The sequence below is a fragment of the Eptesicus fuscus genome, chromosome 3 (genome assembly GCF_027574615.1).
Source record: "Eptesicus fuscus isolate TK198812 chromosome 3, DD_ASM_mEF_20220401, whole genome shotgun sequence".
Lineage (NCBI taxonomy): Eukaryota > Metazoa > Chordata > Mammalia > Chiroptera > Vespertilionidae > Eptesicus > Eptesicus fuscus.
Genome location: NC_072475.1, coordinates 39,155,722 through 39,169,053, shown reverse-complemented (window position 1 = coordinate 39,169,053; position 13,332 = coordinate 39,155,722). Strand labels below are relative to the sequence as shown.

The window sequence follows — 13,332 nt, the reverse complement described above, 5'->3', positions numbered from 1 at the left end:
GGGCATGTACCCTGACTGGGAATCTAACTGTGACCTTCTAGTTCATAGGTCGACACTCAACCACTGAGCCACACTAGCTGGGTTGAAATTGTCTCTTTGTTATTGCTCTCTTTTGTTTTTGCTTTACAAAGGTCTGTCTCTCTAAGCTATCAGTTTGACTCAATTTCAAATTTTTTATAACTATAATTTGTAATTTTGTTTTACAATTCATTTATTTTTTTATTATATGTTTTTGTTTATTTTATATTGTTCTGTGTTTGTTTTTTTCTTAACTTATGAGTAGAATATTTGGCTTAATAATTTATTTCTTCCTTGCTTAACCCTGAAAGTATTTAGAGGTATGGATTTACCTCTGAGTAACATTTTAGTTGTATCTAATAATTTTAAAAAAATATTTGCTTCTTATTTCCATTATTTTTAAATAGTTCAGCCTTTGACTAAGATGAATATTTTATCAATGTGTCTAAATTTCCCACTCCTGAAAGTTCCCACTGAGAGACCTACAGAGCATACAATCTAACCTAATAATACCCAAACATGCAAATTGACCGCACCTTCGCTACGCCCACAGCCAATCAGAGCGAACAAGATGGCGGTTAATTTGCATATGCGGGTGCTGAGCAGCCTGAGTCCTGTAAACGTCCTCTGGACCCAGGCTGCTCAGAGCCTGTAGGCCTGCGCTTAGGTCCTGAGCGGCCTGGGTCCCATAAACATCCTCCGGACCCAGGCGGGATAGCTTAGGTCCTGAGCCGCGGGGACCCCAGAACGCCCCCTGGCCACTGGGAGCCTTGGTGGGTGGGAATGTTCCCACCCCCAAACACTTGCAGCAGTCTGGGGTCTGGGACCTAAGTCACTCAGAGCCTGTGGGCCCGCGCTTAGGTCCTGAGTGGCAGGGGCCCCAGAACGCCTCCTGGCCACTGGGAGCCTTGGTGGGCGGGAACATTACCGCCCCCAAACACTTGCAGCAGTCTGGGGTCTGGGACCTAAAGCTGCTCAGAGCCTGTAGGCTGGCGCTTAGGTCCTGAGTGGCAGGGGCCCCAGAACGGCCCCCTGGCCACTGGGAGCCTTGGCGGGGCGGGAACATTCCCGTGTGGCTCTGTTCCCGCCCCCAAACACTTGCAGCAGTCTGGGGTCTGGGAAACATCCTTCAGACCCAAGCCTCTCAGATCCTATAGGCCTGCGCTTAGGTCCTGAGCAGCCTGGGTCCCATAAACATCCTCGGGACCCAGGCCGATCAGAGCCTGTAGGCCTGCACTTAGGTCCTGAGGGGCAGGGTCCCAGAATGCCCCCTGGCCACTTGGAGCCTAAGGGTGCAGGCGCCAAGGGGCTGGGTCCCGCAAACATCCTCAGGACCCAGGCCAGTCCGAGCCTGTAGGCCCCTTGCTTAGGTCCTGAGTGGCAGGGTTCCCAGAACGCCCCCTGGCCACTTTGAGCCTATAGGTGCAGGAGCCAAGGGGCTGGGGGCGGGGCGGGGTGGAAACATCCCCTGTCACCATAGTGCCCCCAGCCGCTTGGGAATGCTCCAGCACCAAGAGGCAGTTTGGTTCCACGCCCCCAGCCTGGCGCACATGATGGGGGGCTGGCTGCTGGCCTCTGGGGTGTGTGGAGACCCTTGGGGGCCACCACTGCGTGCGGCCCAGGGGTCCCTGCATGCTCCCCAGCCTGGCGCCATGGTCAGGGCTCATACAGGAGGCAACCAATCAAAGTGTCCCTCTCACATTGATGTTTCTCTCTGTCTCTCCCTCCCTAAAGAAAGTTGTCATTGTTTCTTGGTGAAGGGACTGGAGTCCGTGTTGAAGAAAACACCTTCGTGGCTGTGGGGACTGGTAGTGGCTGCAGCAGTGGGGTGATGGGGCTGGGTCCTTCCCCTGATCAGCCCGGTTGCCTCCCACAAAGGAGAGTGGGGAGCGGGCCTAAGCCATCAGTAGGACATCCCCTGAGGGCACCCAGTATGTGAGAGGGGGCAGGTTGGGCTGAGGGACCCCCCAACCCCAGTGCACGAATATCGTGCACCGGGCCCCTAGTTTATTAATAACTAATATCAGTGACAGAAATTCAGATGAAAAAGAATTATTTACCAGAATCTTTGAGAAATTACTTTATGATAGCGTATAGCCAAATAAAAGCAAATGAAAGTGGACTCTAACATATGACTTGTCTGGAGAAGTTTGTGAAACTCAGAGGTAAAGAAAGGATCCTGTAAGAGCAAAGGTAACAAATTGCGGGACATTGCCAGTAGTTTCTTTCTCCTGATAAAGTTGTTTGTATGACTTCACTATTGGAAGCTGGAGCTTTTGGGTTTTGGTGGACCTTTAGGTTAAAATGGACATCTTTTGGGAAGAGATGTTGAGAAAATAAGAAGCTAACTTCTATGTTTATGTGCATACTAATGTAAAACATTGTCCTCATTGGGTTCAGGGTCACTTCATTGTGAGGTTGGTGGGGATAAACATTTATTTTTTCTTCTTCCTAACCTGGAGGTCTAGATTTAAAGTAATAGGAACAATGGTAATCATTTCAAATCATCACATGCACTTTAAACACACACAATTTTATTTGTCAACTAGAGGCCCGGTGCACGAATTCGTGCAGGGGTAGGGTCCAGCTGGCTGGCCCCGCCCCCAATCGGAGTGTTGGGGTCCCATTGGGGGCCAGATCAGGCTGGTTGGCTGCTGCAGTGCATGTCATAGCTACCGGTCGTTCTGGTCATTCTGCCAATCCGGTCGCTGGGCTTTTATATATATAGATTGCATCTCAATAAAACTGGGAGAAAATAAAAATAAAATAAAGCAGTAGGGACATAATTGAGTAGATTTCAATCCTTGGGAGACAAGCTGATCTATGCTATATGGGCTTAGTAGAGTTTAAGGACAGAGCCACAAAGTAAACAATAATAACTACTATTTATAGTTTTTTTAATGTGCTCAATAAAATCCTGTTATCTCCTAAGTGCTGCCTTAGCCAATGAATGATAGCAATACTCAAATTTGCTAACCATTTTAAGTTTACCTTTGTCACATTTAAAAAAATCGTATTTAATTAACATTCATATAGCACTTATTAAGGGCCAGGTACTGGGTCAAGCACTTTATTAAATTCATGTAATCTTTATGAAGGCATTATTCTTTTTCCCACTTTAAAACTGAGAAAACAGGCAGAGGAAGATCAAGTAATTTGCCCAAGGTCACAAACTAGTAAATGATGTGTATAGACAAAATTCTAACCCAGGTAGTCTGCCTACAAAGGCCATTCTCTTAACCTCTGCACTATGCTACATGTTAATTTTTCACACAGTAACCCTTTTGTTAAATGCTATAGATGGGTATTACTTATGCTTTGAAGATATAAAAGAATAGCATGGGTACCCACTTTGAGAAAAAATATGAACAGAAAGCTACACTGGCATGGACAAGGCAAGAAAGATGCCTAGGGACAAGATGGTAAGTATTCTACCACCCTTACCCAAGATAGAGGACTTCCTTTTTTTAATTGTTACCCCTTTCCTAGTTGCTTCCATTCCTTGAGAGGCTTAAGGCTTTTGTTCTCTAGATATGTCGAACCCTAACCGTTTGTGCCTTTCTCACAGGGCAGGCCAGCCACTCCCTCTCTCCAGGCTGCACTATTGATAGAGGCTTTCTCTGGTCTACCACCCTCTTCTAAGTACCCCACAGAGGCAGGTGAGAAGACCCCATGAGCAGGTACAAAATCCACTAGTATCTGTGGTCTCCATGTTTGTTTATTTTTTCTTCTCACATAAACCCACTTTCGGTCTTCAGAAAAATGTTAAAAGTTTTAGCTGAATTCTTGTCTGCTTGAATGATACCTGTTGTCTCTTCCTCCCATGGTCAGCCTCAGGAGAACCAGTTTCCATGCCCCATCACCTTGGAGGAACCATCTCCTTAGATTTCAGGCTACTGGGTTGACCTGAAATGTGATTCTTCTGACAAGTTCAAGGAAAGGTATGATTCTGTGGTTTACCTGGCTTTTGTTGTTATTGTTAAGGGGGGCGGGGGGCAACACTTCGGTGTCCTACATCCTAAGCAGAAGCAGCACAAGATATTCCTACCACTATTTGTAGTTTTTCTATTTTAATGTTTTCTTCCTGTTTCCTTTATCATATCATCCTTGATATTTATATTGTGGTTTTTTTTCTTCTTTGGTTTTACTTTTTAATAAACATGCACTTAATTTTATCCTTTTAGTGCACAGGTCCTCAATAGAGGTGTACTATCCTTAGGGAGGACATTTTGAAAATTTGTTGGAGCAATTTTATGTGTCCCAATGGCTCAAAGAAACTATTGTTCTTTAGTGGGTAGATAATAAATACTAGATGGTAGACATCCTACAACATGAAAGAAATTTTCATATATTGAAGAATTTTCTCATGCCCACACGATTTTAAACACCACACTAAAGGGTCATGTAAACTAAAGCAGTGTTGCAATTTACAAGAGATACAACTTTTAAAAATAATTTTAGTAAATAACGAATTTTATAGACTACAACTACTTTCTTTTGTTTAGAACTTGACCAAATTCTGGTCACTATTTTGGAAATAACTTCTTAAATGACAATGCTGCTTGTAAAGTTTGAGTCACCAATGCAGCATCCCTCTACCCTGTTAGTCTACCTTAACTTTGGCACTTAGTGGTACTAGTTACCTTGGTTCTCTGTGATTCAACCCCAGACGCCTCTGGGTAAAAATTCATGACTAAGACAGGCAGGTAGCAGAAACCTATAATAGTTTCCATTTCCTATAAATGGAAAAGATGGAAAAAGATGGAAACAAGAGATAAAGAGAGGCTCCCCTGAAAAGACAAAATTGGCACTTAACCAGGCCTCACCGGTTTATTCATCACAAACCCATTTTTTAAATGTAGCTTGTTACTGAAAATAAAGTCCCATTCAAAGAGGCTAAAAAAAAATCCACACACTCTAGAGAACCAGATGGTCTTTTATTCATAAAATTCTATCACTTCAGGATATTATAAAAGTTTTAAACAAATAGAGGCCATAAAGTATTCTGCATTTCAACCTGAAAGAAGATATTTCCAAAATGTCAGTACGTAACTATCATGCATAATAGTCAATGAATATGGATAAGTTATTTTGACTTTAAACTACCAAAAAAAGGGGGGGGGGGCATTGATTGTCTTTCTAATTTAGAGTATTTCTTTCTCTCTTTAGTGGCAAGGCAAAGGACAGATGACTGAAATGGGTTGACTACAATTAAGAAATAAAAAAAGAAAAGTGACAGATGGGTTTACTGTCTTCAGGGATTTAACATTTTCAAGACATTTGTGTATGACATTTGACATGGTAATATTCAAGAGCTCTCAGAGCTATGGGCAGGGGTTGTTTATTTTTTGTTTTGTTTGTTAAGATATGAAAGAAGTATCTCAGAAGGAAAAGAGTAGAGTGAAAGTATGACTAAGTAGAGAATAAAGGGAGGAAGAAGGGTAGAAAGGCAAGAGGAAAAGAAGGGAGGAAGGGAAGGAGGGAGGAAGGAAGGAAGGAAAGAAGAAAAGGGAAGGGAAGAGAAGGAAAGAAATGAGAGAAAAGGAGGGGATGGGGCAGATAAGACACGTAAATAAGGAAGCAGAGTAGATATTTTCCAAACACACTTATGCAAAGTCTTATGACAATGATATTTTCTCATCACAATGAGATTGCATAAAAAGTAAGCATCTGAAAAGTATTATTTTATTAAATGTTGCTGTTGCCCTTATAAATAGAGCTAGTGTGCAATGTAAGTCTGAATGTCATGATTAAAATGACTTGAATGGAAACAGTATAAATTGAAACACATGATAGACCATCATAACTTGCAATCATTATGTGATGAAAATATTGGTTTTATTTTAAATTTTAATATAGAAATTTATAGTAATAGATAAATTTTTATTTCTAACTTGATTATTGATAAATTATGTTTTACTAGAGGCCTGGTGATAAAATTTGTGCACTGGGGGGGGGTGTCCCTCAGCCTGGCCTGCACCCTCTCCAATCTGGCACCCCTCAGGGGATGTCCAACTGCCAGTTTAGGCCCAATCCTACAGGCCTAAACCAGCAGTCGGACATCCCCCTCACAATCCGGGACTGATGGCTCCTAACCACTCGCCTGCCTGGCTGCCTGATTGCCCCTAACCACTCCCCTGCTGGCCCAATTACCCCCAACTGCCCTCTCCTGCCAGCCTGATCACCCCCAATTGCTCTCCCCTGCAGGCCTGGTCGCCCCCAACTGCCCTCCCCTGCAGGCCTGTTCCTCCCCCAACTGCCCTCCCCTGCAGGCCTGGTCTCCCCCAACTGCTTCCCCTGCAGGCCTGGTTGCCCCCAACTGCCCTTCCCTGCGGGCCATCTTGTGACAATGTGGGACAGCCATCTTGTGGCAGCCATCTTGTGATGATGTGGGTGCAGCCATCTTGTGATGACATGGGGGCACCCATCTTGTGACGACATGGGGTAGGTAGCCATCTTGTGAAAACATGGGGCGGCCATCTTGTGATGCGAGGGCATGAGGGTCAATTTGCATATTACCTCTTTATTATATAGGATTCTGTGGGGGAAAAAAAATCAATCCTTGCCTCAAGGAATACTGAAGTGTTTCGTATTAGATCCAAAATATAAAGGAAGGATATGGAAGCTACTAGATGGAGATTCTTTAGAAGAAATGAAAAAGGAGGGGAGCAGATAAGTTCCTTCTTAGACTGTTTTTTCTGCTTAGTTTCTGGCCCTCCAGCATCAATTTCTCCTTGCCTTCTAGATTTTCCATGTCTTGGAGATCCAATTATTGATCAATGTAATATGGGGGACAGATAACTCATCTCTTTAGTGCATAACTCTTCGGCTTGAGAAAAAATGTACTCAAAGAACTGGAGTCAAAGACCCACACCTTAGAAATCTTATCTCCACCTGGATCTGGTATAGATTATGAGGTGCTAGACCCGGAACCTGAGCCTAATGCCATAATGGAATGAGATTTTGGGGGGTCTTAAGAGGGGATAATTGTATTTTTGCATGTGGAGGAAATAATTTATGACAAGAATGCCAACTGTGATAAAGGTGAAGGTAAATTATTTGACATTCTTCCTATTGAGGGTTAGTGGGGTGTGGGGGGCGAAGTATAGGATATCTTTACCTACTTCCCTTGAATTGGGGGCTGGGTTGTGACTGCTTTGACCTATAAAGTATGGTGGAAGTGATGCTATGTCACCATCAGTTTTAGACACTTCTCTCTCTCTCTCTCTCTCTCTCTCTCTCTCTCTCTCTCTCTTCTCTCTCTCTCTCTCTCTTTGAGTCCTGTGCCACCATGCAAAATATCTGAGTATCCTGATGCAACCATGGTTTGAGGAAATTCATGCTAGTAACCCTGTAGAGAGGCTGTGTCAAGAGTTAAAGAGAGATGCCTGGCCCACCCCCAGTAATTTCAGTTCCCTGCCTCATACAATCATGCCATGTAACATTTTGAATGTGTTGACTATAGCCATTACTTTTGAGAGTAGTTTGTTATGCAGTAATAGATCATTGGAACACTACATGAAAGCATCTTTTTTACTTCTATGTTCTGACTTCTTCTTGCCTGAGATATGGACACAAGACTTAAAGATCTAAGAAAACATTTGAGATTGTGAGACAAAAAACAATCAAAAGAAAAACAAATAAATGCCTACAATATTAAGGATGTCAGAATGGAAAGACAGAAAGATTTGGGGTCCTTGCTGACATTATTGAGCCAACCATATTAGCCAGCTGACTGGCTCTTACGGATACAGTAAAGCCTTATCTTTTTAAGCCAATGTTACTTGCCACTGAATATATTCAGAGCTGATACAACTATCACTAAATATTTGTTGATTAACTGACTGAATCTGTCTGTGAAGCCCTTGTTTCCCAGCCTCATCTTTCTAAAAGCTAACCTTCAACAATATAGTTTCTCGGGGATTTATAAATGTTACCTAAAGAGCATACTTCCATGTTGGCACTTTTCCAGCCTTTATTGGAAAAATGTATTGGTTTTTTTCCCAAGCATCCCTTTGAATTTTTAGCCCTAAGTGTGTGACTCTAAGATGTTGGGTCATTTTACATTAAAATGTTTCCTATTTTCATTTCAGTTTTAAGTTAGAATGAGATCCCTCAGAATAAGGGGACTGTTAACATAGTCAGAAGTTCCTGATGCCTATACTCTCTGGCTCTTAAGCGTTTCTATTCAGTGCAGTTCTTCTCAGCAAAGCATGAAAGAGAGTCATCAAGAACAAAATGAAGACTCTGTATGTGATCATCTCTTAGTTTTCAGACACTGATGTCTGTGACAGAGCAATTAGGAAAAAAAAGTCTGCATTCCACTATCACAGAAGGAACATTTGCTTCTTACAATGAAAAATTCTGCTGATGGTTATGCCTTTTGGAAAAGGGGATTTGGGTGGGGGAGGAGAGGAAACTTCATTCCTTTACATTTTCCAGGACTAGAAAAATGAGCACTGAGTAGGACACTTTCAAGATAATTACCTTTTTTCATTAGTTTAAAGTGACTTTTTTGAGAGATTATCTTTAGAAATAGAAGTTGGCAAAAAGGCACAATAATTTGCACATATTAGACACGCACTCTGCAAAATTCTCTCTTTTGGGAGGAAGTATTTTATGCATGAAAAGTCAGGAAAAATGTACTTAAAATATAAAACTTTACTGATTGATTCCTCCTTTTATTTTATAGGGTTGAAAGGCTTTACTTAGCTACATTATTCATCAAGTAAGTGATTTTTTAATGGAGTAGCAGTTTCAGTAAACAGGCTTCAAGAGTAGTCTTTTAGTGTGGCAAGAACATCTTTGTGTCAGCCCCTTTTGAAGTCATTAAAGTACACAGTAGCAGTAACCCAAAAGTAACAAAACAGCCTACAGAAATTCAAAAGAAAAAAACACCACCAAAATTAACTACTGCTTTTGGACACCTCATTTACATAACAGACAGTCGAGGGAAAGAGAGCTAGCTTTTGTTTCTTCAAAGAAGTCTCCAGCCTTCAAACATCACTTACAAATTTAAAAAAGAAATTTAAGAAGAAAGAAAAACAAACCGTGTATTGAACACCTACTATGTGCATTGTCTGTTGTAGGTGTTAAAGTTGGAAAAGTAAATGAAACCATCCTTGACCTTAAGAGCTACCAGTTTAATGACAGTTTCAGGTGCAGTTTGCTCTTGCTTTCTCTGGGTAAGATCAACAACAGCAAACCATTAGGTACAGCTTTACTGCTTTATGATCTTATCAATGCTCTAATGAAAAAAGAACATGAATAGTTCCTGGAATGAAAAATTTTCAAACTTTCATTCTGTAGCCCTATGTCAGCCTGTCCTCATCTTCGAGGGATCTTTGAGGGTCGGGTTCTCTAGCACATGGGAGAGGAGAGGAGATTTGGCCTGTCTCCCCCTGAGCCATCCCTCAGCAATTGCTTCCGTGGGTTGTGAAGTGCTGCTTAGAACTCCATGGAGAATGGTGGGCCAGGGTGTGTGCATGAGAGAGAAAACAGTCCAGGTGGACTCTGCAATTCTGGGCCTGGCTCAAGGATCTCAGATGGGTTGGGTAATTAGGATTCTTCAGGGTATAATTTTTGCCCAGAATAATCACTCAAAAATACAGACATACACACATAACCCTCAAGGACTAATAATTTTTCAGAAATAATGCAGCTTAAATTCACATTGAAGAAGAGAAACAGTTTTCCTAAATTTAACAAAGTCTGCAGAAATTGTTCTGCCCCAAAGGGAGAGACCAGTAGACATTATTATGCAGAGTTGTGCAGATAACTAAAAGAAAATAAGGAATGAAATACATTGCAGAGACCTGACAAACAACAGACTGTGTTGATGGCCACTCTGAGTCAGACACAAACAGGATCTATAAAGGGAAGCATTTTGTTTCCCTGGGGCCAGCCTCCCCCTCCAATCTCTACAGGTAGTAAAGGGACACCAACAGCACTTGCTTTCTCTATCCACAACCCTGAAGGTGACATGGGTGCTGCTATGCAAGTCAGAAGACTACATTTGTACTCTCTACTATAGATTATGGAGTAGGTCAAGGTCAAAAACCCAGAAAATGGTTGAATGCAAAGGCTGAAAGGATGTAGCTTCCTATTGTGTTCAGATCAGAATCTATTAGAGGCACCCCTTATTTCCATAGCCTGAAGGGAGAAAGTAAGCTATAGTCTAGTGCAGTGGATGGCAAACTCATTGGTCAACAGAGCCAAATATCAACAGGATTGAAATTTCTTGTAGAGTCAAATTTTTTAAACTTAAACTTCTTCTAATGCCACTTCTTCAAAACAATCTCACCCAGGCCGTGGTATTTTGTGGAAGAGCCACACTCAAGGGGCCAAAGAGCCGCATGTGGCTCGTGAGCCACAGTTTGCCAACCATGGGTCTAGTGCCTTTAACAAAAGAATCCACAAAGTATAGTGTATTGGGGTAATTTATACCAGGCTTTTGAAGAGTTTATTTTATAGGGATGTGCTAAAATTAACACAAGTCCCAGGGAGTTCACCTATGGCTTAAGTGAACCAATAAGATTCCTTATAGAAGCAACACATTGTGCAAGATTTGTGGTTATTTCAAACCTCACAATTAACTGTTTCTTCCTAAGAGATTAAAAAAAAAAAACACTTTGTGGTTAAACTGTTGAATATCACAAAGAGCTTCTTGTTCTGCCTTTGAATTTGGAAAAAATAGACACTGTGATCATCATAACAAAAAACACGATGAATAGTTTTGCCACGATTTTCTAGTCTCTACCTGTGTCTTCATTCATTGTACAGTTAGGGTTCCTGGAACATTAATATTTGTTATCCTTCTCTCCTTTATATTGTTACAAAGAGCACTAAACAGCACATTTCTGAGATATTCAAGTTATTTTTCTGTCAACAAGGATTTCTCATCAAATGCCATTATGATCTATAATTTATTTTCATTTTAAACCCAACTAATGTCAGTTTTAAGGATTACAATTTTGACTCCAAAACAGAAAATTATTGAATAGGATTTTGGTAAAAGCAAAGTATAGAGTTGCTAATAGCAAACAAGAAACATGTCTCAGGTGAAAATTAAAGTGTCTCTTAGACAAGTGTCTTTTGGGACAATTTTGGTGTTATTTTGTACCAAAATAGATAAAACAATTTAAACAGTTTCTTTACTGAAGAAATATCAAAGCTTTTCATAGGGTAATGTGCATTATGAGTCTTTGAGAGTGAAATATAGTGCACAGTCTTTCTCAAACTTAATTGATTAAAAAAACTTTTTTTTCCCTTAGAAATCATGGGTTATTTTGCTATTCAAATGTGGTCTATGGTCTAGCAGCATGGGCATTACCTACCTCATGGGAAAGGCTGAACCTCAGGTAACACTCAGACCTACAGAATTAGCATGTGAAAGGTTCCTAATGTTATTATTATTATTATTATTTTGTATATTCAAGTTAGAGATGACTTGGGTTAAAGGATAATTCAAAGTCCAAGTTGACAAACACTTATGTTTAAGTAAGCATATTGTACAACTAGTGACCCGGTGCACAGATTAGTGCACATTGAAAGGAAATTAATTAGAAGAAAGATTCTTGTGGTAATTATATTACTGCAAAAAAATTACATGTCAAAATAGTATATATAATATATTCATTCTTTCTCTATAGTAGAAGTGTCAGAGATGAAAGACAATTAGTAAAATATATATGAAAATAATATATCAATTGATTAATAAATAAACAATATTCTGTTGACGATGTCGCTTTCTTTTGGCCTCAGAGGTACATTATGCCAATAGTTGGTCTTCAGACATATTCTGTTGACGAAGTCGCTTTCTTTTGGCTTCAGAGGTATGTTGTGCCAATAGTTGGTCTCCAGATACATTCTGGCATCACGTGTGATTGGTGCCAGCGAGAGCCTTATATGTATCACACATGTGCAAGTCAACGTTTATTTTCAAATTGCCAGTGTGCTCATATGTTACTGGCCTGTCAGTCAGATGGGTCAACGGGTGGAAGGTCGGTCACTTAGCCTTTTATATATATATATTATCTTTCTGCAGTGTAAGTGAAGGGGAGCAGAATGTGCCACCCCAAAATATACCACTTTGGCACAGGGATTATTTTGAGTTGAAGGCAACTGAGAACCAACAGATATAAGAGTTCTCTGCCCTCTCCTTTTTCTCCCTAAAAGCAGGGCATACATTTCCCTTTGAGGAAGATGCCCTTCAGGGAGAGAAGAAATACTCTTATCACCTAAGATGGGGAGTCAACACTAAGATGAGTTTGCATAAACAGACTATAAATAAAATAGCCCTTATCTTCTTTTAGTCCCCCCATATAGTTCTTAGTCACTTCCCCACAATTTGTTGTTCCTTGAGGCACATACCCTTTTTCCTTTGTTGAAAGGGTATATCAGCCCAGAGTCTAACTGCTTTGAGTTTTACACCTTTTCTGCGAATGCCTATGCATGTAAATAATAATAGACATTGTGTGCATTTATTTCTATTAATCTGCCTTTTGTTAGTTTAATTTTCAGATTCCTACTCACTTCTCTGACAGGCTTCTTGTCCCAGCATTAAGAAGGGGTGCAGCAATCTGGAGAAAGGCTGTGCATAGATTCAATAAGGAGTCCAAAGACGAAAGATAGTTTTGAAAGGCTTTGGGGGTCAGAGGAGCTTCAGCTAAAGGAGCTAAAGACTACCCCTTGACTCAGGACCCAGTGCTTTTTATTAACACAATTTGTCCTAAGGCAAGGTGGAGACATACACTTCAAAGGGTAAGGTTTCAAAGGGTAGGGTTTATAGAAGCATTGTCAGATTGGGGAATAGCCTATAGCTGTTCAGGTGTTTGGCCAACAAGAGGCAATAACATGTAGATTAAGATGCCCTGAGCTGTCTAGCAGCAAATGATTATCCTATTCAGGTTTGGGGGAGATGCTTTTTAGCCGTTCCAATAGATGATTACATATGTGGTTCAGCCCTTGTTGAGCCCCCAAGCTTCATCAACCTTTTGATGAAACTCTTTCAATTATGACATGCTGGAACTGGCTTCTGGCACTTCTCCTAAAGGAAGAGAGGAAAAGATTTTCCTTCCCAACATAAGCTTCATGAGGGCAGGAATTATTTTGCTCATAGATGTAGCCCAAGCACCCAAAACAGTGCTGTGAAACCTCATAGGTATTCAATAAATATTTGCAGATGTAATGACTTATTATTCCATATGATGCTTTGATTAATTATCCATTATATGATCTCGATAGATTTTAATTTTAATGAATCATTATCTAGATGTTATGCCTTATGGCGTGGGTCATGGGCCTGAAGAAAAG

At 40.9% G+C, this 13,332-nt stretch overlaps 1 long non-coding RNA gene across 1 annotated transcript; it reads left to right on the top strand.

Annotated features, from left to right (window-relative positions):
• The first annotated feature begins 3,364 nt into the window (after positions 1 to 3,364).
• Positions 3,365 to 5,216, top strand: LOC114231777 (uncharacterized). The gene is made up of 4 exons (XR_003617767.2): positions 3,365 to 3,440; positions 3,587 to 3,677; positions 3,850 to 3,959; positions 5,188 to 5,216. It is a non-coding gene; the product is annotated as an uncharacterized LOC114231777 (long non-coding RNA).
• The last annotated feature ends 8,116 nt before the right edge of the window (positions 5,217 to 13,332 follow it).